At 38.9% G+C, this 25464-nt stretch overlaps 1 long non-coding RNA gene across 1 annotated transcript in view; it reads right to left on the bottom strand.

Moving 5' to 3' along the window:
• Positions 1 to 873: 873 nt before the first annotated feature.
• LOC149474748 (uncharacterized) overlaps positions 874 to 25464 on the bottom strand; it is a 74511-nt gene continuing 49920 nt past the window's right edge. Inside the window, exons 3-4 of the long non-coding RNA XR_016306266.1 lie at positions 6387 to 6444; positions 874 to 1412 (exon numbers count right to left, since the gene is read on the bottom strand). This is a non-coding gene — a long non-coding RNA (uncharacterized LOC149474748). The remainder of the gene's footprint in view (positions 1413 to 6386; positions 6445 to 25464) is intronic.

Below are 25464 nucleotides of genomic sequence, written 5' to 3'. Positions count from 1 at the left end.
AATTGCAGTCCAGTATCAATTGAACCCAATTGTTGGCATAAAAATCTATCCACCATACATCATCTTATATGAATGCATAATTCTGCTATTAATAATGCATTATAATTGGGTTGATTTACTAAAACTGGAGAGTGTAAAATCTGGTGCAGCTGTGCATGGTAGCCAATCAGCTTCTAACTTCAGCTTGTTCAGTTAAGCTTTGACAAAAAAACCTGGAAGCTGATTGGTTTCTATGCAGAGCTGCACCAGATTTTGTACTCTCCAGTTTTAGTAAATCAACCCCTTTGACTTACACAATGATTTGCCTGTTAGATGTGCTGTAAATGAATTGAATATATTTAAACATCATGCATACTTCTGCTAAAGTTCCCACAATTCTATAAATAATCATTTTATCAATACCTATAGTTTAACTTGAGTAATAATACCATTGTTTTTATACTATTTTGCAGAATTTGTTTTATATTATAAATTATATTAGAACATAAATTGACACATTTTAGATACAGTATATTCCTCCCCTAAACTAAATACATACAGTACTCTCTCTCTGTCTCTCTCCCTCTTTCTATATTATATATACAGTATTTGTGTGTGTGTATGCAGACCATTAGTTTACCATTTGTTTGTTTTCAGTCACCGTTGTACCACTTTTCTTATGACCACTAATGACACAGTTACTGTTTAGCGCATATTAGTTTTACTATCAAGCCTATATTATGATGTTAATTGTTACTTTTGCTTTATTATCATATGATCAATTTTATTATAAATACAGAGGGTATTGAAAAGAATCACCCCCTTTTAAAATAATCACATTTTGTTGCTTTGCAGCCTGAAATGAAGACAGACACAGTTTTTGTTTTATCCAGCTCTATTTACTCAGTGCAATTTATAACATCCAAGTGAAAGATATAACACCAACATAGTGCTCCAGTTTTAGTAAATCTCCCCAAATGTTGCTGACCCATAGCAGGAAATGTCTGATCATGGCGAGGTTACAAGGTATTATTTTAATGAAAGTGGCATTGAAAACTACTTTTGATTACATTTACAGATTAAAGATTATTAGGGGAATTTAATAAAGCATGTACAACACTTTTCAGAAAGTAATTTCCTACTTGTGCTTTATTCTGGCAAGCAGTTGCACCAGTTTTTGTAACATTACTAACACGAGCAAAAATGTAGGTACTTCTAACTACTGCCACTTTAAGAACTTGTTGCTATGGAAACTACAGATTTTTAAAGCATTTCTGACAGTTCACAGATTAGTAAACTGGTGATAATTAAGACAATCTCTGAGCTAGTTAACAGAAGTATGTCAGTACTTAGATGGGAACATGTCTCTGCTGGGAAGCTTCACAAGTCTCTATCCCTGATCCCATTCAGCTGTCATCCAGTTGATTCGGCATCTGAAAACGAAATGTAAAAAAATGGCCGGTGATAATGGTGATGTCATTACCTAAATATGACAATGGGTGGGCTGAGCCTGATGGAGAACCAAGAGACTTGCTCCCCATCTGCCCACCTTACTTTGACCACACTTGGCACTGGTTGAAATTGAAGGCTGCTATTGGACTGAATAGCAACTAAGGATCTGCCCATGGCCATGTACTATTACTCAATAGCCAGATGGATCTGATAGGGAACTGATCCTTCAGTTCCTGATCAGGTTCTGCTTACCCTTAGTATAAAACTCCTCAGCCATGAGCCTGTCAGTGTAATGGGTGCGGTGGCCGGGGAGGGAGGGAGCACACTGAGGAAGGAGGGGCCAGTATGGACACTCAAATCTTAGTACCTGACACTGACATATTCATGTACTTGTCTCTGACAAGTACATAATTCAAGTGCAAGCACTGACAATTCTGGTGCAGAGGCCCAAAGGAATTCCAAGGGGTGTCTATAACACTCTTTATGAGTTCCCCTATATAAGAAATTTTTGAATGAGTTTACATATACTTGAAGGCATGACTAAACTTTGTCAGTGCAGTCCTTTGTTCTTCTGCAGTACCTATAATATGAGAATATCAGATACTCAGTAATAGAAAAACACAAAGGGGTTGATTTACTAACAGCAAATAGACTGTTCACTTTGCAAGTGCAGTTGCACTTTGCAAAAAGAAAGTTTTCCCCAGAGCTTAATGAATGAGGTGAAGCTCCACTGACTTCCATCATCCAATCATGTTTAAGCCTTTTTTTTATTTTCCTTGCATGTAATTGGGTACTCTTTGTAAAGTGAATTTCACCACATTCACTAAGGTTTGGGCAAAAGTCCCTTCCAGAATGCAAGTGTACTTCCTTTAGTAAATCAACCCCAAAGAGTGCCAATTCAGATTATTTTGTGTAAGTATTCATAAATGCAATATGTATATATATATATATATATAATGATACAGTACGGCACTTATTATTTTCCCCCCTACTTTACTTATCAGATATTTCCCCAGCCGTGTCTCTTATACTGGAATTTTGCTTGATAGAATGGTTAAAGGATAAGTTCACCTTTCGTAACATGTTACAATCAGACTGGCCTCCACTCCCCATTTTGACAGCTAGCGGGGGATCTTCTCTCCCTTCGCTACCTGTCAAATTTAAAAAACCGTGGCCATGCTGGGCTCCGCCCACACGGCCGCATCACTCATTCACAGTCATCTCTGAATGAGAGACTACAAGTCCTGGCAGACTTAGCGGCTGTCAGCTTCTAGTCCTCAATGAACTACCACGGAGCTGTGAAGCGCTGTGGTAGTTCACACATTCTTCCTGTCAGTATATCTGCTTGCTTGTAAAAAATAATAAATGCACATTTTTTTACCTGGTGAACTTATCATTTAATGGCTAGGTCAAACCAGTTTAGGCTCATCATAAATTAGGGTAGGTGTATTGGTGACAGGCTACTAGTTTAAGCAAACTGGCAATATAATTGTAAGGTGGCTAGCATTTCTACAACAATTTAATAACACAAACCATGCATAGTCCCGTAAAGTAACTTAAAATGCACATTCTTATATTTTACATAAAAATTATGTGAAAATTTGAACCAGATGAAAGAGTGAGGAAGCTTAGCTAATCCATATGCCATAGAAAGGGTATTCAACATCCTTGAAGAAATGGGTAATTGAGTTGAAGGCCACAATGCTAGACATAACCAGTTATCACACTAGTTCTCAAGAAAAGTCATGTTTAAAAAGTAAAATACCAACTGTCTTTTGAAATGCCATGATTCCCTAAAGTCCTGTTATAGAGTTCTAAATTCCAAGTACTGTATCTCTGCATCTACATGCAAAGGACAAAGGGTCAAAGACATACTTTTTCCTTAGTTAAGAGTCTTCTTACATTTTATTACAAGACCCTAGGGAAGGATCTCTATTAAATTCCATTCTTTACTAATCAAAGGCTTATAATTTTAACAAAAAAAGCCCTATGTATTAATGTGATTATGATCACATGAAATGATAGAGCGTGTTGTGTTTCTCAAACCTGATTACTGTCAAGTGGATGGTTTAACCTTGTTTATCTACTTACCAGTAAGCAAAGGTGATTGACCAAATAATTAAATTTCTTTAACAAGATCATATGAAGCAAATTATTTTTCTTACTATCCCAGCAAGTTAATAATGAACAAAAACACAGCCTTTATGATAAAATATTTTATTATATGATCAACTAATATTTTTATGACATACTACTTTTTATTTGAACTTTAAAAATAAAAATGTAGCACGTATGCAGCTGATATTTAGAATTTCTTATAAAGCCCATGACACAAGATCAAATCTCTGAAAGACAGATTTCGATAAAATCAAAACTATAATTTTATAACTATTTTTACTTTTTCTGGCAATTCAACCCTATTGAGTACAAATTTTTTGATGGCTTTGATGCTGTTTATATGTCTGTAATTTTATGTTTGGTGAATGCTTTGTAAATCCCCCAAAAATTAGTCAATTAAAGTCAAGCCAAAAACTTGAAAAGATTTAGGTAGAATGCTCACTTCCTCCTGGTGTTTACTGCTATCCAGGGCTCCGTTAGAGAGATTTAGGACTTTAGTACATTGGACATTGCTGTCAAATGTTGGCTTTTGCATTCAAACATAAAGGTTCTCAAACTCAAGTTCTCAAAAACAAATCACAGCAAAAGGAGGGGTTTGGCCTTCAATGCAAGTGCAACTCAATAGATAATGATGTGTTCAGAGAAATGCAGCACTACCCACAGCAGGACAAATGATACCTCAGATGGGTCACCAACACTAAACTATTAAAGTAAATGGGAATCCACTAACCTGTATTTAAAGGGTTAGTTCACCTTCATCAAAAAACTGCCTATACAGGTAAATGGGGCTTGTAGATGAAAAAACTGTGCAGCTTTGACCAAAGTTAAATTAGGCCCTTTTATTATAGGTGAGACCATTTACATACCTCTCAAATCCTGTCCAATAAACTCCAAAACCTCAACCCATCCTGTCTTGTTGCTAGGATGTTGCTAAGACATTTCAAGCCAGTTTGAACCCCCTTGCATGTGCTCCCCTGTTGCAGTAGCTCTGAGCTCAGCGATGTTGCAATGGAGGAGGTAGTGGACCATATGTGTGCAAGGTGTGCTTTTGTGATGGTGGAGGTGGGCAGTAGCATTGTAGCAACAAAGCAGAATGGGCTGATGCCATCTCTGTAAGTTTTTCTTCCTGGTTTAGGGAGGTATGTAAATGACCAACACCTATAGTAAAGCCTAGTATGCACAATCAGAATATCGTACGAAAAATACCGCTTTCTAAGTGATCATACGATATTACGCTCATTTGTACACAACTTTCATCTGAAATTATTTGAAGGGACAAGCAAGAAAATTCTTCTCATATGATACCAGATGGTATGATTTTCATTTTATCAGTTCAGTTTTTGTCCTAAAATACAATACAAATACAATACATTACATCATTTCTGAATTTTTATTCTGTTGTTCAAGAATTTTCATAGCTTTAGTATCCTCTTAGTTTTCGATATGGAGACTAGCATTAAAACAAAACAGATGATTATACATCCAATATTCTCACTGTGTGTATAGCTAATATGCAAATTTAATGAAAGTTGAACAGTTTGTTTTTATCTACAGGTGCCCATTACCTGCAGAGACAGTTTTTTGGAAAGGTAAACTAACCGTTTAAGGTGTGCTTCAAATGCAGGACAACAATGCCCTCATACAGAAGTGCTTACCATCATTTTCTGTTTGGGAACAACTGCATTAGGGACACAGACAGAAATAAAATTTTGACGGAGTGCTAGCCTTCCACTACTCTACTAAAAAAATTTTTTATCTCTGACTTTGTTGCTGTTATAGTAATACCCTCACTTCCTATCTAGTCAAATGTCAGCAGGAAACATCTCTCTAACAGGCCCTGGTAGCAGTAGAATCCTGAAAGGGATTTTAACCCTTTGTCACTCAATACAAAACAAACAAAAAAGAAAGGTTAGATACCTTGTTGGAGTTTTACTGGTGTCCAGTGCTCAGTTTCAGGGATTTACTGTCACTTTCTGTCCAACTGTCCTACCAGACAGGAAGTGAACAGGATGCTCAGAAAGCAACTCAGACTAGAAAAAATGTTTTTGGCTTGACATGAAATTTATTGATATAGAGATTTAGTTAAAGTGATACTAAACACACAATATTTATGTTTTTTTTTAACAGTTGACAAATATATATTTGATATCAAATCTATTTTATTTTTTGGCAATAACATGATATAGGTAGATTTCTGCCAGTCGCATGCTGGGTCACGCCCCTCCAGGATGTGTCTTAGATTAACAGGGAGGTGAAGCCTCCATCAATCAAGATGTTATATCCTACCCCCCATTGTGTTTAGCTGGTTAGTGAGCATGGAGAAGGAGGGAGTGGGCTGTCATTTACCACTGTGTATATGCCCACATGTGTGTCTGTATAGTCACTTGGGCTGCTCAGATGTGATAGGGAAGAAATGCTCAGGGTAGAAAACACACTAAAAAATATGCAGTAGAAGCCAACACTACTCTGAAAAATCCCCAACTGCAGTGGGGATATGGACAGAAGGGGGAGACAGAGAACCGCAGGATCAACCAGGATTTTTTCAGGATACAGAAAACGAATCTTATAGTGAGTATGAACAGCACATCACACAGCATTTTTTGATAGTTTTTAATGATGTGGATTTAATGACACTTTACATTTTGATTGGGGCCCATAGAAATACAAATATCATTCAAATGTAATAGGTAACTAGTTACACATTCATCAATTACTGCTCAGAAGTTGTTAGAGTTCTGTTTGTTGGCCACAGTCGTTAACAAATAGGCTACTGTAATTAAGGTTGCTGATTACAGTATATTATTTCTTAGATGCTTAGGAAAATGTAGCATTGTTACCTTTATCACCATCTGTTTAGTCTCTCGTTTATGCCATATGATATATGTCCAATTCTTGCTGAATAAAAGAAGAAAAAAAACCATAGTGTATAAAATTATTTAAAAGGGATCATCTATAATTTTCAGATTACAAGTTCAGAGGTATTACTTTTAATATTTAAACATACAATTTAAAACCCAATCCAAATGAAACCATGATTCAGGAGGGCAGGCTAGACAGTGATCTGCAGTAATATCAGTTTTGAGCAACACGAAGAGGAAAAGCTCAGAGGAAGTACAAATTGACAAATTGTTGACATTGATATTCCAGCTTTTAAATAATAAAATGCACAGGGTTTTAATTACGTTATTTCTTAGCAATACCTGTATAGCGAAATTCAGTGATATCTGTAAAGAACAAAGGACCCTCATTTGCACCTGAATCAGGCTAACAAGTAAAGAGTGTGAATGTGTGTGTTTTGTATAATTTTCTGTTTATTAAAGATTTCTATTTGTATAATAAGTCAGAAAACAGTATATTGCAACAAAGAGATATAAATATGCTACAAATGGAAAATTATCCCTGATTTAAAAAAAACCCCAAAGAAAATGGTATATAACATTGCATATTACACCAGGAGAAGTTTTCACTGTAGGAAATACATTATTCCTAAAACAGTGTGTGTTTTGTATGTGATAGTAGTAGCGCACTAGAGATCAAACCTGCTACTCTCACAGAGTGCATTGGTCCAGACCTCTGGAGTTCTGAACCAGAGATCTGAAGTCTTGAGCGCAGCAGTCTGGCTCTCCAGCATGTCAGAGCAGGGGCTTGCTGTAATAGCATGCATTTCACTTTTGAGCATGCATTTCACTTGCTGAAGACAAAACTGAAGGAAAAATGCCCCAAGAACAAGCAGGAACTGAAGACAGTTGCAGTAGAGGCCTGGCAGAGTATCACCAGGGATGAAACCCAGCGTCTGGTGATGTCTATGCGTTTCAGACTTCAGGCTGTAATTGACTGCAAAGGATTTGCAACCAAGTATTAAAAAGTGAAAGTTTGATTTATGATTATTATTCTGTCCCATTACTTTTGGTCCCTTAACAAGTGGGAGGCACATATGCAAACTGTTGTAATTCCTACACTGTTCACCTGATTTGGATGTAAATACCCTGAAATTAAAGCTGGCAGTCTGCAGTTAAAGCACATCTTGTTCGTTTCATTTCAAATCCATTGTGGTGGTGTATAGAGCCAAAAATGTTAGAATTGTGTTGATGTCCCAATATTTATGGACCTGACTGTATGTGCGGGTGGTGCCGCTGCGGATCCACACAAAAATCCGTGCAGCCGCACCACCCACACAGAGAAATGCGGACCCGCGGGCGGGTGCCATTAATTCTAATGGCACGCCGCCCACACTGGAAATCGCAACCGTACTGGGAATCGAGATTCCCGTGCAGGCTGCGGTTTCCAAAGAAGTGAAGGGGCTTCTTCCCTGCATGTCACGGGGCACGGGAGTCCATTCGAATGAATGGGCTCTCCTGCCCACGCAAAACGTGGCCCGTAGGAACACATATGTGAACCGGGGGTAAAACCAGTTATTCACACAAAACTATGAAAGTGATCATAAACATTGTTCCTTTTGAATTATATATTTTTTTCTTAGGATGCTATTGGAAAAAAACAAGAAAATAGATGTGACAAATTAAACTTGTTTCCCAGAAGGCAATGATTGCCACATAACATAACTACAATTTTGTAGACTTTACCCCCATATTATGTTGGAATTGCCAAGCAATTTATCATTCATTTATACAACTGTGAACTTGATCACTCCTTCTTGTTACTTTACTTTGTAACTGTATTTGTTAAAACGTTAATAAAAAGTATTTGAATATAAACGTGTTGCCCAAAGTGACAAACTACATTTCACTTTTTATTCTCTGTGAAAATGAAACAAAAATCCCAATTTGCCACACTTGGCAACAAATGACTTTCTTAGGTTTTCTTTTCTCCCAATTTTCTAACATAACTTTGGTACACATGAAATTCCTTGGCAAGAGTTACAGAACTGACAGGTTGTGTCAATGCAAGGCGACAACACAGAAGGAAACGCTTACTGAAATGATGGATATGTGCAAGGCTGAATTCTGTAAGGGTTCTTAAGTAATGTGGTGAAAAATTAGCATAAATTAGTAGTACTATACATTTCCTGATGTCTGCAGGAAGGAATGGCGGAGAGAGGATACATTCCACAAATCATCACAAAGTCTAAATGTTATTTCAACACCAAATATGTCATTTTAATTTCTTCAAAATGATTGGCAGGACAAGTAAAATAGTAAATATACAGTAACATTGGGCTAAATCTTTATAATTGTAAGAAAATATGTTACTTGAATTCTAACAAGGCAATTGATGGAGGCAATAAGAATTATACCTCTGTAACAAAGGGACAACTACATGTATGTAAATGTATCTTTTTTTTTTTTATTCTTTTATTTATTTAGGCAAAGCTTTTCGCATACAAACAGTCAATTTGTTATCAAAAGCATCTCAATATGACAAATGCTACAGTCATCAAGCCATATATAAGTATCAAATATAAAAAACATACAAAAGGCTTGGCTAGTGTTACACAATACCTGCAGCCTCCATACCGCTCTGCATAGATTGTGATAACAGTAACCAGAGAGAGGGGCCGTAAAGCCTGGGTAAGCACAAAAACAACCATTCTGACAGAATAACACATGGGTAGCGTTAGTCAGTTTCCAAGTGCCTACATATGGTGCGATACTTCAGAGGAGAAACCTCCTCACAAATTAAAGCAGGATAAAGGCGAGGGAAAAAAAAGAAAGAAAGAGAGAAAGAGGGATAAAGAAGAAAAGAACAAAAAAAAAGGGGGGGGCGAAATATACGTATAAGTTTTGAATCCTGCGATTGTAAGGGACAAGTTCTCTTTTAGTGCCCATTCACCTTACTACATTTTGGCAATGGGCACCTTAAAGTATTTCTAAACCCACAACAGTCAAATCAGTCTGTATATGCAGTAACGCATGCTTGTTACACTCACTGTGAAACCTAAGGGGTTAATCCTCTGCAGTGTGTACATCAAACACTGTTTGATCCTGATTTCTTTGATCCTCCCCTTCTTCCAGTGCTCCCCTCTTATTTCCTGCTAAGACATATGGTGTGGAGACACTCTGTGCATGCTCAGTTTGGTGTGTATTGCTAGAGAGGTTTTTTTTTTTATTCTCTTGGATGTTGCATATGATCAGCACAGGGCCAATCAGCACTGTCCAGACAGAGGTCAGGGGTTCTGCATCCTCCTAGAGAAAACTCGCCCTACAAGCTTTAACCAGTGCTCTGCAGAACACTGATAGAAGTCACAGGGCGGCTCTAACTGCTGATGAGAAAAGGTATTCAGCAGTTTATATTTACTAAGATAATTGCATTTCCATGTTGTGTGTACTGTGGGAGACCAGGTATAGTGAATGCAGGGTCCTTTAAAGCAGAGCTCCACCCAAAAGTGGAAGTTCTGCTTTTCTGCCACCTCCCCCCCTCCGCTGCCACATTTGGCACCTTTTGGGGGGGAGAAGGGAATGGGTACCTGTTTTTGATAGGTACCCGTTCCCAATTCCGACTCATATTCCCCCCCTCCCCCCCCCCAGCAGCACTCTGGGACACTTCACAGGTTCTAGAGGACTGCAACCTATTCAGGGGGGAGATTTAAAAGTAAACTTGTCATTTAAGGCTAGGTTTACAAGGGGCTGTGCGGCATTCGTTTACACGGGCATGGCATCCCATTCATTTGACATTTGCATTTCACACAAAAAAGGGTGCATGCATGTTTTCAAAAATGCATCTGCAGGGAAACCACATAGGTTTTTTGACCATGTAGTTTCCCTGCGTTTCCTGCACCCATGATTGTGCTGCAGGCTGAGATGCGTGGGGTTACCATTCACAATGAATGACAGCCCCATGTGTCTCTCAAGAGCAGCGCAATTCGGCTGCGGGTGGTTGTAGGTGCGATTCCTGTACCCGCAACCAGCCAGCAGCCTGTGGGCTAGTGCGAACCAGAGATAAAGCTTACCAAGGCCTAAAGAAGAACACTGTACAGGCACAAAAGTGCTTACAAAATGTAAACAATTCTGTTTAAGAAAGGAGCCACAGCGAACTGTGAGATGTCAATGCTGAAATGATTGAAATGAGCAAGATAAGATTTAGCTCTTCAGTCCAAGAACTAAAAGGCATAGTTAGACCCTGATCTTTGCTTTGACCAATGACAAGATACATTTAGGTGTGACGATTACAACACATGTCGAGGCATATGCAGATTTAAAAAAAAATAAGATATACCTTGCAGGGAATGTAATAAACTGAATTTATTTATTATTAGTCAAAAGCAAGTGCATGCAATTATAATCACAAAACACAAACAATTTAAACAAATAAGAACTAAAGAATATTAAGAGATAAAACACCCTTTGAAACTTTACAGACTTTGCCAAATAATGGCTAGGAAAAATATAACAAGTCTATGTAAATGACTCCACCCTCTGAACTCCCCCCCCCCTTCATAGTAAAAAAAGGTTCTGTGGGGGAAGATCCAAACTGAAAAGAAATTTACTACATTTTTTATACCACTGGATGCTGGACTACTTATCATAATGTCTAAAAAAATATTTTTTGCTTTATGATTAGCTTATTTTAATTTTAATGTCAGGAAAAACTAGGGCTCTATTTCCTAAATTGATATTTACAGCTATTCAATAATTAGGATGTTTTTTTATTTTAAAAAATACTGTTTCATAGATATTTAAAACAAAAAAAAGGCTGAGCATCTACCAAAGTATTTACATATTTTGTTTCTACAAGGTAGGAAATTATCTCCATTGAATTTAGTTTTAACAACATCAATAGACATTTTTTTTATTAAATTAAGATATTGATTTTATAATTTCAACCATTATGTTTTTGCATCAATATCATCAGATGACAGAAAATGTAGTTACAGCTTCCTTATTGATCTAAGACATTGTGCTCTAAAGTACTCCTGTGACTGTATTATAAGCTCAAACCTGATTTTCTGTGCTACACTAAAAGTCTCTGCTCATGGGAGAGCTACATAGACTGTTTAAAGGTCTCTGCAATTCTTTCTTTTTCAGTATAAACCATATCACTACAGGAGTGATAACTTCTAGTGTGAATGCTATGGGGCTGTTTTGTTAACCACCTTACAACTGCCATACCAAGAAAATGGCAGGTAAGTGGACACCATTTGCAAACAGCGTTTTGTTTACTACTTTTTGCTACCTGGAACCTGAACACAATGCCTTTGATTGCACTGTTATTAGACATTGTACGCATTGTAAGCATCAGGCCCTGACCTCTACAACCTTGGCAGACTGACCACACCCGAAATCTCAAACGACACAGTCGTGCGCTGGAGCGATTACGGCGTAAAACCAAATCCCACCAAGCGTTTACCCGTAATGCCTTCCTAACATACACTTCCTCCCTTGCCAAACAAGCTTACTTTGTCACCCTCATCAATACCTTCTCTTCGAATCCTAATCAGCTCTCCTCTACCTTTAACTTGCTACTTTCTCCACCATCACCATCACCCAGCACCTCACTCACTGCCCACGAGATTGCACACCACTTCCAAAACAAGATCGACACAATTCGTAGGGACATCGCCACTACACAGACACCCACCCCAGTTAGCATTCCTCACACCATACTTCCCTCAACACTGTCCTCCTTTGACCTCACTACCACCGAAGAGGTCCTTAAGATCTTCTCAGAAGCCTGCCTCACCACCTGTCCCCTAGACCCTGTCCCCTCACAACTCCTTCGGTCACTCTCCTCTTCCATCCTATGCTCTCTCACTCACATCTTCAATCTCTCCCTCTGTACAGGTGCATTCCCCTCCCCTCTAAAGCACGCACACATCACTCCCATACATAAAAAACCCTCCCTAGACCCCACCAACCTGAACAACCTTAGACCCATCTCCCTGCTGTCATTTACCTATAAACTCCTAGAACGCTTAGTATACAATCGTCTGAGCTCCCACCTCACTGACAACAACCTTCTTGACCCCTTACAGTCTGGCTTTCGCCCCCTACACTCCTCCGAAACTGCCCTACTAAAGCTCTCTAATGACCTACTAACTGCAAAAACCAATGGCCACTATTCAATACTCCTGCTACTCGATCTCTCCGCGGCTTTTGACATGGTTGACCATCCCCTCCTCCTCAAAAAATGACACTCTTTTGGCCTCAGCGACTCCGCTCTCTCCTGGTTCTCCTCCTATCTATTGCAGCGCTCCTTCAGTGTTACCTATAACGCTGCCACCTCCTCCTCACTCCCTTTCTCTGTAGGGTCCCCCAGGGTTCTGTCCTTGGACCCCTTCTCTTCTCCATCTACACCTCCTCCCTTGGTCACTTGATAAGCTCCCACGGCTTCAATTACCATCTCTATGCTGATGACACGCAAATCTATCTGTCTACCCCTCACCTCACCCCTTCAGTTTCCACCCACATCGCTAGCCTACTAAGCGACATATCGGCCTGGATGGCACTCCACTTCCTCAAACTCAACCAAAACTGAGCTCCTAGTATTCCCCCCTGCCCGAACCACCCCTACTGACTTCACCATAAACATTGCTAACACCATCCTCAGTCCCTCTCCTCACACCAGGGTACTAGGTGAAATCCTAGACTCCCATCTGTCCTTCCAACCCCAGATCCAATCGCTGACAAAATCATGAAGAATTCACCTCCGCAACATCTCCAAGATACGCCCGTTCTTAACCCCAGAAACCACTAAGCAACCTATTCACTCCCTTGTCATATCACGCCTCGACTACTGTAACTCCCTCCTCATTGGCCTACCTCATCGCAGGCTATCCCCCCTCTAGTCTATCATGAACGCTGCTGCCAAACTCATCCACCTCACTAACCATTCTGTATCCGCCACCCCTCTCTGCCAATCCCTCCACTGGCTCCCAGTTGCCCAACGGATAAAATTCAAAACACTAACAATGACATATAAAGCCATCCACAACACTGCCCCAATTTACATAACCAAACTTATCTCTAAATATCACCCAAACCATACACTCCACTCCTCGCAAGACCTCTTACTCTCTAGCTCCCTTATCTCCTCCTCCCATGCTCATCTTCAAGACTTCTCCAGGGCGTCACCCATCCTCTGGAACTCCCTACCCCAATCTATCAGACTATCACCTACTCTACTTGCCTTTCGGCGATCACTGAAAATCTTTCTCTTCAGGGAAGCCTATCCCGCCCTCTGCTAATTCTGGAATCCTCCACTCTTCCAACCACTCCATCCCCCACAGTGACTACCTACTGTACCATTCACCCCCCCCTCCTAGATTGTAAGCTCCAAGGAGCAGGGCCCTTAATGAACTGTATTGCTACTGTATTGTCTTCCACTATAATGTAAAGTGCTGAGCTAACTGTTGGCGCTATATAAATCCTGTATAATAATAATAATAATAAATGTAGAGCATAGGCAAAATGCACAGAGCCAGTCAAGGTTGCTCTGTGCCTTGTGACGACTACAATGGCCAATCACAAATATAACTTTTAAATCACCATAATTTTTTTTTTTTACGCATAGTGCACTGTACCTTTTTTATACTTATGAAGATTTATAGGTTATGGAATTCATCAATTAGTGCGGGCAAGCTATATGTTTGAATAAAACATTTAGTGCATGCAAGAGTAAAATAATAGTGTTTTTTTAACCACTTGTACTCCTGAGGATTCCCCCCCCCCCCCCCACTTTACTGACCAGGCCATTTTTTTGCATTACGACGCTGCGCTATTAAAAAAAAAAAGACCGTCAATTTTGAGAAAAGAACTGTATTTTTTACTTTTTGCTATTAAACACGTCCAGTCAAAAAATTAAAAAAATCAAATTCCATCATACATTTAGATCAAAATGTATTCTGCTACATGTTTTTGCTAAAAAAAATTCCAATGTGTGTAAATTCATTAGTTTATGTGAAAGTTATAGCATTTACAAATGGCGGTATTGATACTGGAGTTTTTTTTTCTTTTTAAATTTTTACTAGTAATGGCAGCGATCAGCAACTTATAGCGGGACTGTGGCGGGCATTCTGACACTGGGGGGAACTGACTTGGTGTCACTGACATTCCCAGTGACACCAATACATGATCAGTGCTGAAAAAAAAAAGCACTGACACTGTACTAATGGCACTGGGCAGGATCTAAATACCCAAAGGCAAGCTTTCTGATTGCGTAACTGATCGCGTGACTGCTGTGATTGGCTGTGACAGCGGTCACATGTTCAGAAACTCTTAATCACAAGTATGTATTAGAAGCTGTATGAGACAGTTTAGTTACTGTGCTACCACATACTGTATATGCATATGGCCAGCAGGAACAGGTTAATGAAGGATCATTCATTAGCAGCAGATTGTAGGCAGCAGTAGGTTCAAGGTGAGGGTTTAATTGATTTTATTGTGGGATAAGCCCTTTCACCTTTCCCTTTTATTCCATATATCACACACTTCCAGTTTATCTCTGTAGTTACCTGTATAGTAATGCCTTCAGCTGCCTTATTCTGCACATTAACCCCTTGACGCCGACCATATGCACATATTCAGCTTCTCGGCGGCTGGGGCTTGACGCTGAGCGGCTGCATATTTGCATACCATTTGAAAACACATATGTGCCTTGCGCTCTCCCAGCACATATGTCAGTGTCTCATGGAAAGGTTCTGATCTCCCCTTGTGATCAGGAGCTTTTCCGATCATGTGACCACTGTGACAGTAAATCATGGCGGTCACATGACCCTAAAACCCCACCCTGCCTCCCGGAATCTGAAACCACTTAAAGGGCCAGGAGGCACCGGTGTGAAGAGGTTAAACTGAAAAGCAAACATGTATTATATTACAGCTTACCAGTTCTGTGATGGCTGTTTTAGTTTTCTTTTTTTCTTTACCTTATTTATATCTGGTGATCTAGCCAGTAAGTCTGTTGTTTTTCAAAAGAGCAAGCTCTATCCAGTAATAAGGGTGCTTAAAATGATCAGATTTTAATTGTTTATGTAAAACCATTATCTCTAAAGGAAAAACTGTTTGCTGTAACTGCTTATAAAGTGTGAGCTGGAGTTTGGCTTCAATATGTTGGCCTATCTAAATCTGCTCGAGCATTCAATACTCCACTCCCCCCAGACTGACAGTGCCTCTGTCAAATGTCAAAAAAATCAGGAGAGTGTTTTAGTTGATCTCCTCTTGAAAATTTCCTCTATAAATATATTTTTGATGGTCTCTTGCTTTAATAATTTCCAAGACACTGACCTGGACTATGTACATCACAGAGAAATCCTAACTCGCATACTCATTTCAGGCCTGTAGCCCAAAAAAACCAAAGGCATTAGATCACTGTGAAAAGCAGGGAACCAGTATTTTCAGAGGAGACAGCCATCAATGGTTATCCTTACAGCATACACTCGCCGGCCACTTTATTAGGTAGAAGGGGTATTTAGGGCCCCATACATGATGGATGGGCCACCGCTGTGAGCTGCCACTGGGATGATCGGTTCAAGGATGGTTGCCATTTACTGATGTACTTGGTAAGCAAAATTAGTCTCGCTTATTTCTTGGACTGGGACAGATCACTGGCAGCTCACTCTCATAGCCCCTTTTTTATGTTTTTAATCTCTTTTTATTTTGATCATCCACAGGTAATATATGGGGCTTTCCCCTCCTATGGCTACTGATATCCATCTTGGGTGAGACAAATGGTGCAAAACCCATTACTACTATTTTTATAACTACTCAGTATATGAATTCATCCTTCAATTATCCAGTATATTCTATGTACCCCTGGTAGGATAACCCTCCATAACAACCCATGTTATAATTGTTTTGTATATTGTTGTTGCTTTTATTTTTCAATCTCTATTATGATTGCTATTTACCAATGTTATATTTAATTTTTAGTGTCATCTTTTGCAGTATTCATAAGTCTCCTGAGGAAGCCATAATTCTGGCGAAACATGTAGAGCTGAATTCTGTTGCATAGATCTTCAAGCCACATGGATATTCTGTGATGGTTTTATGTTCAATACTGCAAAGTGTTGTTTTAATTGCTTTGTACTGTTATAAAATGACCTATATTTTATCATATATTCTTTTCTGGTTGGAGCTATGTGTTTTTTGGCACCTTTAAAATCCCTCCCTTTTTCTCTTCCAAAATAGTTTTCTGTTAAATGGGATGTGGTGCCTTTGGTCCTCCTGACACCTAGGAATTCTTGTATTAATATAAGTTATCATAGATTAAAGAAATTATTCTCTTAAGTACAATTTTGCATGATTACTTCCATTCTTGTAATGCTACTGAGGGTCACACTTACCCCTAATGCAGGTGGTCAAGCACTGTAGCTGACTTCAATGTTAATCACCTATATCAGCTCCCTTTCCCATAAGGCAAGCAGGCCTACTGATATTTGGTTGCCCACAGGTCTTGTACACAATGCTGCAATGCCTGGCTGCCACACTGGGGCAAGCACGAACTGAGCACAATGAACATGCACTTGCAGTTGGCAGATAGGCAGAATGATCAGTTACAGTCTCAGTTAAGGACAGGCTGAGCTCTGAGCATAGTCGATATCTGATCAGAGGTCGTCAACAAGGGAATCCAAACTAGCAGGCACAGGAACAGAACAGGCAAGCAGAAAGCTTGAAGCACATGTTAAACGGTATCACAAGCATGAGACTGCAGGCTTGCCTGGCTTAAATCAGGTTTGGTCTCTACCCAGAGACTGGCCAAATCAATCACCTTGCAGATGGGCAGACAAACAGAAAGAATGTATCGCAGCCAAAACCAGCATGCTGGAATGAGAGCTGGGATGGAGCAGGAGCGCTACTCACTCCTGACACTGAGGCTAAATAACAGTGAGGCCCCTGTTCTATTTATGTTTACATTGCTGAGCAGACTAAAGTATTTCTAAAGTGGAACGAAACTCCTATCCTTTACAAACAACAAATCTGCCATCTTAGCCTCTGTTTAATCTATAGCTACTGTGGTGTTCCACATGCTTTCAGTCATGTTACCAGCCATTGATGGCTTGACTGTTCAGTTGAGAGCTCAACCATCTGTGAAAGCTATCATTCACAGCATGTCTTAATGGTAACTGTTTTGGTACACAGTTAAACGGATGGGTTTAATTCCACTCTAAGATCTAATGGCACAATTATATTTGAATAGGCAAGCTGCAATACCGAAATTTACCTGCAGGTGATGATCTCAAATGAATGCTGAGACCAGAGCAGGGGCGGACTGACAACTCATGGGGCCCCCGGGCAATAGGGGATCATGGGGCCCCTGCGTCCTTGCCCAAACTCAAAAAAGCCTATGAAAAAGGTACCAGGGGCATCTCATGGTGCCCCCTACTGACCCCGGGCCCTCGGGCAGTACCCGAGTTTCCAAATGGTCAGTCCGCCCCTGGACCAGAGATATGTAGAGCTATCAGCTAATCTATAGTATTCTAATTATACATTGATTGATCCTTTATACTTTTTGAAGAATCTCGTAGAAGAAAGCAATGCTGAAGCACAAAGTACAGCAGTTTATGACAACCATTCAGATTTCAATTTTAGTGTTATCAGATAAAATAAGACAATTTTTGACTGATTGCTATGGGCTGCTATACTTTGTACATTGCATCTAAATTATTTCACTGGCCTGCTTGAAAGAAAACTATTTTGGTTTTGAGTCTATTTCGCTATTATGTTAACAAGTTTAACAGTTCAAAAACAGATTTTTAAAAAATTTTTTATCTGCATAAAATCCTTACTTTACAAATGGAAATTTAATAAAGGGGGTTTCATATTTCCCTTCTTGTTTGCAAATCTTGTTGAATTTTCAAAAAGGATAACCCAGCACTAGTGGTGCGCTTGCTTCTGCAGATAGAAAATCCAGATAAGCACACCTCTATCCACCAGAGAAAAAAGGGGAAGGGGTTTCTTCTCTAACTGTTAAAGCTATCTGTGTGCAATCTGATATCCCACCATACTGGTCAAAACTTAAACTACTTAAACCATAGTAGTAGTAGTAGTAGTAGTTTTTTAAACCGGGCTCACACTTATCAAATGTTGGCTGAAATTGGAATATATGTATGTATACAGTAAGTCATGAACACAATATACAAAGACAATATATCCAAAACCATTAGGCGCTTTTTTAAAAAAAGATACAATATTATCCAAAATTAAATAACAGACTTAAAATGTAAAATACTAATTAAGTTAGAACATGGAAAGCAAAATAATACAAAAAACATCAGACAATTTTTATTAGGTTAACAATCACGTGATTGTCTGGTGCTAGTGCATTATCTTTTTTAGAGTTGGTAATTCTTGTGTAACCATATTTGATCTGATTATTGTACGCGGAGAGTAATAATTTAGCAGGGTAACAAAAAGGTTAACATGCAAGACAGTGGGGCATGGAGTATATTCTTTTTCATTGCCTTTTAAATTAGAAGCTGAATGTAATACAATCATCCAGTCTGCTTTAATGTTGTCTTCAAGTTGACAGTAAACATCCTGTTGGCTAAGTATATGAAGCTTGTTATGAGCCCTTAATGGTCTTTGAGAGAATTAAAGGAAGGAACAACACACCACTCTCTCCATCCAAATGTTTTGTAGTCCATTGTCACAGCAAATACTGAATATTAAATATTTAGTCAGAAAACTGTATTCCTATTTGATTCAGCTGTGAATATGAGAATTTACTATACTGCTACTGTTATATCGTCTTAAAGTAAAGGTGACCATCATTGTGCAGCTCTGCTAAGCAAAAGGCACAGTAAAAATAATATAAAACACTACTGCTCCTTGAACATTTATAATAAAACTAAACATAGAAAATGTATTTGAAAAATTAAGCTAAACTCTAGTCAGATATAAAAGACACAAATGAATGCAGCTCTGCATTCATAGTTTAATCAATAAATGTAAGTTTTGAATGCAGCTAGTGTAAGTACTTAAATATTAGTTGCTATCAACCACCACCATGCTATCTGTGACTGCAAAGGCACTCTCTTTTTTCCCAAATTGAAGGCTTTCATATTACATTTTCTCTGTTGAAGCAACATTTTCAATCCTTAGAAGAGAAAACAACCTCTGCAGTGGAATATATCAGCTTTCTTAAAGATACTTTCTCCCCTATCTCAGATACAGTACATGCTATTAATAGTGATCCCTCACCTCATAAACCTAATTTGGAGTACCTGTAAAACTGCTCATGTCAAAATAATTTACACAGGTTTCACAGAAAGGTCACAAGGTAGCTTACCAGAGGACTTCCCTAAAACTTTGCTGCATGAGACTCTACTTGAAATACAAGTCTTCACCACATTTTGGCTAGAAAAACACCAACCACTACCACCAGGATCTAAACCCTGACTTTTATTAGCCTAAATTTGGAATTTTCGTGACATTGAGAACTGTGCAGAAAAAAATAAATGTTACACATTATTAGTGCACCTATTGCTATCTTTGTTGAAGTAATCCTAAAGATAGATTTTTTTTGCTTTTGCTGCTTACAGAAGGTTTTTTTTACCTTCATACATAGAATGCATGAAGGTAAGAACCTTCAGCCTTTAAAATCACTTTAATTTTTCTTCCAAGATGCAGAGACAGCAGGCCTTTACTTTTGTCTTGAATGTTTACAGATATTTCTTGCCCTCATTCTTCTTCTATGCCCCCAATTAAAAGAAGCAATGCTTCACTGTATATCCCCGTGGTGTTATATCATAAACAACAATATGTTACTGCCTTACAAGGGTCCTACCTGTGGCCCAGAGGCCCTCCATGGATATGAAAATAAAGTTCTGTAGTTGCACATTTCCTGTCTGTGAATCCCCACTTTTTCAGATACTAATTATCCATTTTATTCCCCGCTCATCATTGGCTGTAAGGGATACGGTCACTCGTACCAATATCACTGGATGTACTGTCTCTCTGTTACTTATGGCTAGTGATGAGCAAATCGGCCTTGGTTGGATTTGTGAGTCATTGGCCAAACCCAAACTGAAGTTTGCAAACACCAAACATAACACTCAAACCCCTTTGAAATCTTTGTAAGCCAATTCTCATAATATTTTCTGCAATTTCTTAAGGTAGTTTGCAAGCTTGTGAAAAAAAAGGGCACGGGTAGCTGGACACTGCCATGGGGTGCATGTACCATGTACCAAATAAAAACATTTGTGGAGAACAGGTCATCAAAAAGACCCTTAAAAAGAGCAACATTAAAAATAACAAAACTTTAAATAAAACTGCCACACACATGTAAAATGGAGCACTTGCAGGTTGTACTACAGCAAAAGTTATATTTAGAAAGAAAAGGTTTGCCAGTAACTAACATTCCTCAAATGACTTTGTTCTGTGTATCAATAAACCGGTCTGGGGATTCTTTTTCAACATCTAACCCAGACTCTTATCCAGTATAATGATCTGGTATGGATTTTAAAGGGGATGCTACATGGAAAAAAACAGTTCAAAGCTCCCTCTGTTCATACTAGACCATTATCACTGAAGAGAGTCTAATATGAATTGTAAGGTGGCCCCCCCATACAAAAAAAAAGAAAAAAACGAGGAGGGTAGCTTTCCAGCGGCCCCCTGGCAAGGTACCGCGTCCATTTGTCAATAGCAATAAGAGCCTCTTCCTGACATCCATGGTCTGGTGAATGTGGAGGTTTGTGAGGAGTAAGGAGGCCCCCAAATCCCCACCTTTCTGCATAAATTACTAATGGGTACTTGTTACACATTCACAAAAATATGTACAATGCATATAAGTGCAGATGCTCTATTGTCAAAGCTGGATGCATTTCTAAATGTATAAAATATAACTGACTATTAAGACTTATAAGTAATAATGACAGAGGTTGTTGACCCACGGAATACTGATTGCCGGAATACTGATTAAGGAAGGAAATTTATTTCCTCTACTGGAGCATATTGGATGTTAAAGTTTGGGGTTCTTTTTATGGGGTCTGTTGAACCAAACTCTTTAAAGTTGGGGCTAATGAGCAGGAACAGAAAGGGTTTTTTGGGCATCAAATTGAAGACAGTGAGCAAACACTTAATGGTAGCATTGTTCAGGCTGGTCATTTGATGTATCTGTTTACTGTGAAACATAGCATACGTGACTATGGCTAATAGCCTTAAAATGATCTCTTCGAACGTCAGATGCATAAATTCCAAGTTGAAGAGATCATTGGTGTTCACATAGCTTAAAGGGTCTACTGCTTCCACATTGTGAGGATTGTATTTTTTGAGAATAGATGAGGTTTTGGATAGCCAAAACTTTTAATGCCTCCTGCCCCTCTAATATCTCTGTCCTTCTCTTTAAGGTCATTAATGTGGAGGTTCTAGATTTAAAGTGTAACTCCACCTTCATGGAAAAAAAAATAAAGCATATAAAATTGCAACATAAGCCATACTGTAATTTATTGTTATTAGAAATGATACTTCCATTCCAATCTGCAGCACTGTAACTTTTTTAAAATTCAATGCAATATGGCAACCTTGAGGCATTACATACACTGTTGGCGTATGGAACGCCCAAGAGATGTAATTTCCTGCTTGTGTGATTGCTTTGCTTTTTGTCTCAGAAGTCTGCACTAAGATACTTGTCAGATTATAGTTATATGCAACAGAAATTTCAGTTTTGGTGAGATGCTCCTAAAGGGTTAATCACTTCTGAAGGAAAGCAGATCCTGCCACTCTCCTCATCAGAACCCTTCAACTGCATCAGTTGATCAAAAATGAAAAACTCACTCACATTTAGGATCAGTCCTGCACAAGACATGATCTAACAAAGAGCTATTCCTACAGAACAGAAACAGGTGGGACCGTAACAAGGTTTTTTTTTTAAATACTTGCAATGTACTGTACATTACTGACTTGGAGGGGATTGTTTTCTCAACAAAAATAATTACACTTTAAATCTATATCTACTGGGGTGCCTTTTATACCTTAATTACTCAAACAATGGCACCTCTCTAGCAATTCTTAATGTCTATGCCCCAATCCTACTGGATGGTGGTATTCTGGATGGGGCTATTTTGAGAACCTTGGAGTTATTGGATGAAGCCATGGTTGTCCTGGATATTGTAAAGCAGACTTTGATTGCCACCTGGATCATTTGCAGACTACAGTTTACAGAATGAATTAACAGATATGATCTGGTTGATGTTTTAAGTTATGCAAAGGGCAGAGAATGTTCTTGCTACTCAGAAACCTGCTGATCTCTTTTTCACATAGACCCTGCATTTTGCACCACTTCTATGCTTGTCTATATTGACAGTATTGTGTATTTGCCCAAAAGAATATCAGATCATGCTCCTCTTAACTTAAAACTAGGGAGTCTGGGACCCAAAAGTACACAACGTTGGCAGATGACACCTTCTTGGTTAGATGATGAAATAGTGGATGCTGACTACGCTAAGGGTATTTTACACTATTGGGAGAAAAATGTCTCTGTTGAATCATAAATCTTCAAAGAGGAGGCATTTAATGCTACCATGACAGCCTAATTCATCCCTCATATTGAAATTATCCATAATATTGTGAAAGTACACACAGCAACCACAGAAAACACTGCAAGACATCTTTTACAGACCTTTTAAAGGACTGACAGGCAAAAAAAATCAGGATAATTTTTTGTCAAACTCTCCCAACATTGCTCAAAAAACATCAGAGTTTGGCAAAAAAGCTGGGAGACTTGTTGCTTCTCAAGCTAGATCTGAATGCTTCCCTGTTACTCAACTGCGTAACAGATGGGTCAGCGTTGTACCCAGATCCAGAATGTTGTGTTTTCCTTCATCTCCTTCTACTCTGGCTTCTGTGGGTCAACTCTACAATAAGGTACTGTCACATTATCTGAACCAGGCATCCTTGCCAACCCTTTTTCCCTGTGGCAAAAAGAAATGTCTTAGATAATGTGCAGTATCCATATCTTCTCCAAGTTGATCACCACTTTGGCTTTGGCAACAAGAATATAAATTATACTTTGGATCCAGCTTCTGTATACAAAACTGACAGTCATAATAAGAGTCAATGACAGTGTACATAACCCTTTCCCCATTCATAAAGGCATGAAACAGGGATGTCCCTTGCCCCAGTCTATACTCATATTACCCTAAAAAAACAAAAAACAAAACAGTATTACTGGATAAAGTAGATAATAAAATATACATAAAGTGCTAAATAACTACTACTATTAATTACATCAAATTCCAGCGTTGACACTATTAATTTGGCTCTATATCAATAGCACTCAGTATCAGCTATTGTTCTATTCACACATGTCTCCTATGGTTTATTGAGCAGCTGTGGTTATAGCTTTCACAGGCTACAAGACCTCATTTTTGGTTACCAGCTGTCTCGTACCTGATGGGAGACAGAAATGACCAGGTCGGCCTCACTTGTGTCACTAGTCCTGACCACGCTGGAGTAGGAACAGAGGGAGTTTAGGACCCAGGGGAACAAGAGTGCCAGTAGTTGTTGTTTGCAGCTCTTGCTGATGAATACCTTGGAAGGCTGATGATTTTGGCACAGTAGTAGTAGGCAGAGCAGGTTTTGCAGATTGCCAGGCGTGCACCAGAGCAAGGCAGGTAGTGAGGACAAGAGACAGGAGCAATGTCATGGAATAGCCAGGGTCATCTACAGTCGGGCAGCACAGTACAGAATCAGAAGGAAAAGCCAAGGTCAGGAGCAGAGCCAAAGTCAGGAACCAGTATCAGGAGAGCAATCAGAGTCAGGTGAGGAACAAGCCGGGTCAGCAACAAAGGAATCATACAAGAACAAGCAGGACACGGGGGAACTGAAGACCAGTCAGCACTGAACATGAGCAGAGACACTCCTTAAATAGGCCGTCTGGTGCCAATCTTTGCTGTGCGTGTGCGCGATTGCGCATTTCTGGTCACGATTCGTCTTGCCGGAAATCCCTTACACCAGCACCCAACAAGTTTCTCAGTTTCTTTTTTTGATCACTGGATCCCGGCCAATGATTGACCATCGGCACCCGGTGCTCAGCTCTGAGATTCATTGAACACAGCTCTGTGAATGTAAACAACACAGAGCTGTGTTCAGTGACAGGGATCTCATTGTTTGTTCATTCCCTGCTAAGCAGTATACACATTTAACCCCTTGATTGGGCTAGATGTTAACCCCTTCCTGCCCAGTGTCATTAGTACAGTGCCAGTGCATATTATTAGCACTGATAACTGTAATAATGTGATGTCAGTGACAGTTAGTCAGTTCCTCCCAGCTAAGGTCAGATTGCCATCCGCTCTATCGTGGGTTTGTTGATCACCACAATTACTAGTATAAAAATAAATAAATAAAAATTCTAGTATATATCTCATAGTTTGTAGACACTATAATTCTCACACAAAACAATTAATACACACTTATTGGGATTTTTTTTTACCAAAGACATGTAGCAGAATACATTTTGCCCAAAGTTATTAAGAGATATTTTTTATGGGATAAGTTTTATAGCAGAAAGTAAAAAAATTTTTTTTTTCAAAATTGTCAGTCTTTTTTTCATTTATATAATAAAATAACCCAGAGGTGATCAAATAACACCAAAAGAAGGCTCTAGTTGTATGAAAAAAAACAAACAAATTTCAGTTGGGTACAGCATTGCATGACAATTGTCAGTTAAAGTAGTGCAGTGCCGCATAGCAAAAATTGACCTGTCAGGAAGGTGGTAAAACCTTTCCGAGGGCAAGTGGTTAAAAAAGGATTTTTATTGTCAGTTCTCTAGGATCCTAAAAACAATTTAAACCCTTTATACACCAAATATTCACAAACTGACATTGTACAGTTATACACCTTTAAAAAAACCCTTTCAGGAATGGATTGTAAATGGTTTCCACTTGATTATTTTAAAGGTCACGCTTTTTCTCTTAGCAGAGTACTTGTTTAACGCGACATCAGAAGATGCGATCAACAATGTCACCCTATTTCTGATAAATTAAATAACACAAGACAAAGTTGAGTTTGGACTTTAAAGAATAGC

Source organism: Staurois parvus, unplaced genomic scaffold (assembly GCF_062004578.1).
Source record: "Staurois parvus isolate SC_StPar_1 unplaced genomic scaffold, SC_StPar_1.0 ptg000001l, whole genome shotgun sequence".
Taxonomy (NCBI): domain Eukaryota; kingdom Metazoa; phylum Chordata; class Amphibia; order Anura; family Ranidae; genus Staurois; species Staurois parvus.
The sequence above is the reverse complement of the archived record's forward strand: the minus strand, read 5'-3'. Positions and strand labels throughout refer to the sequence as shown.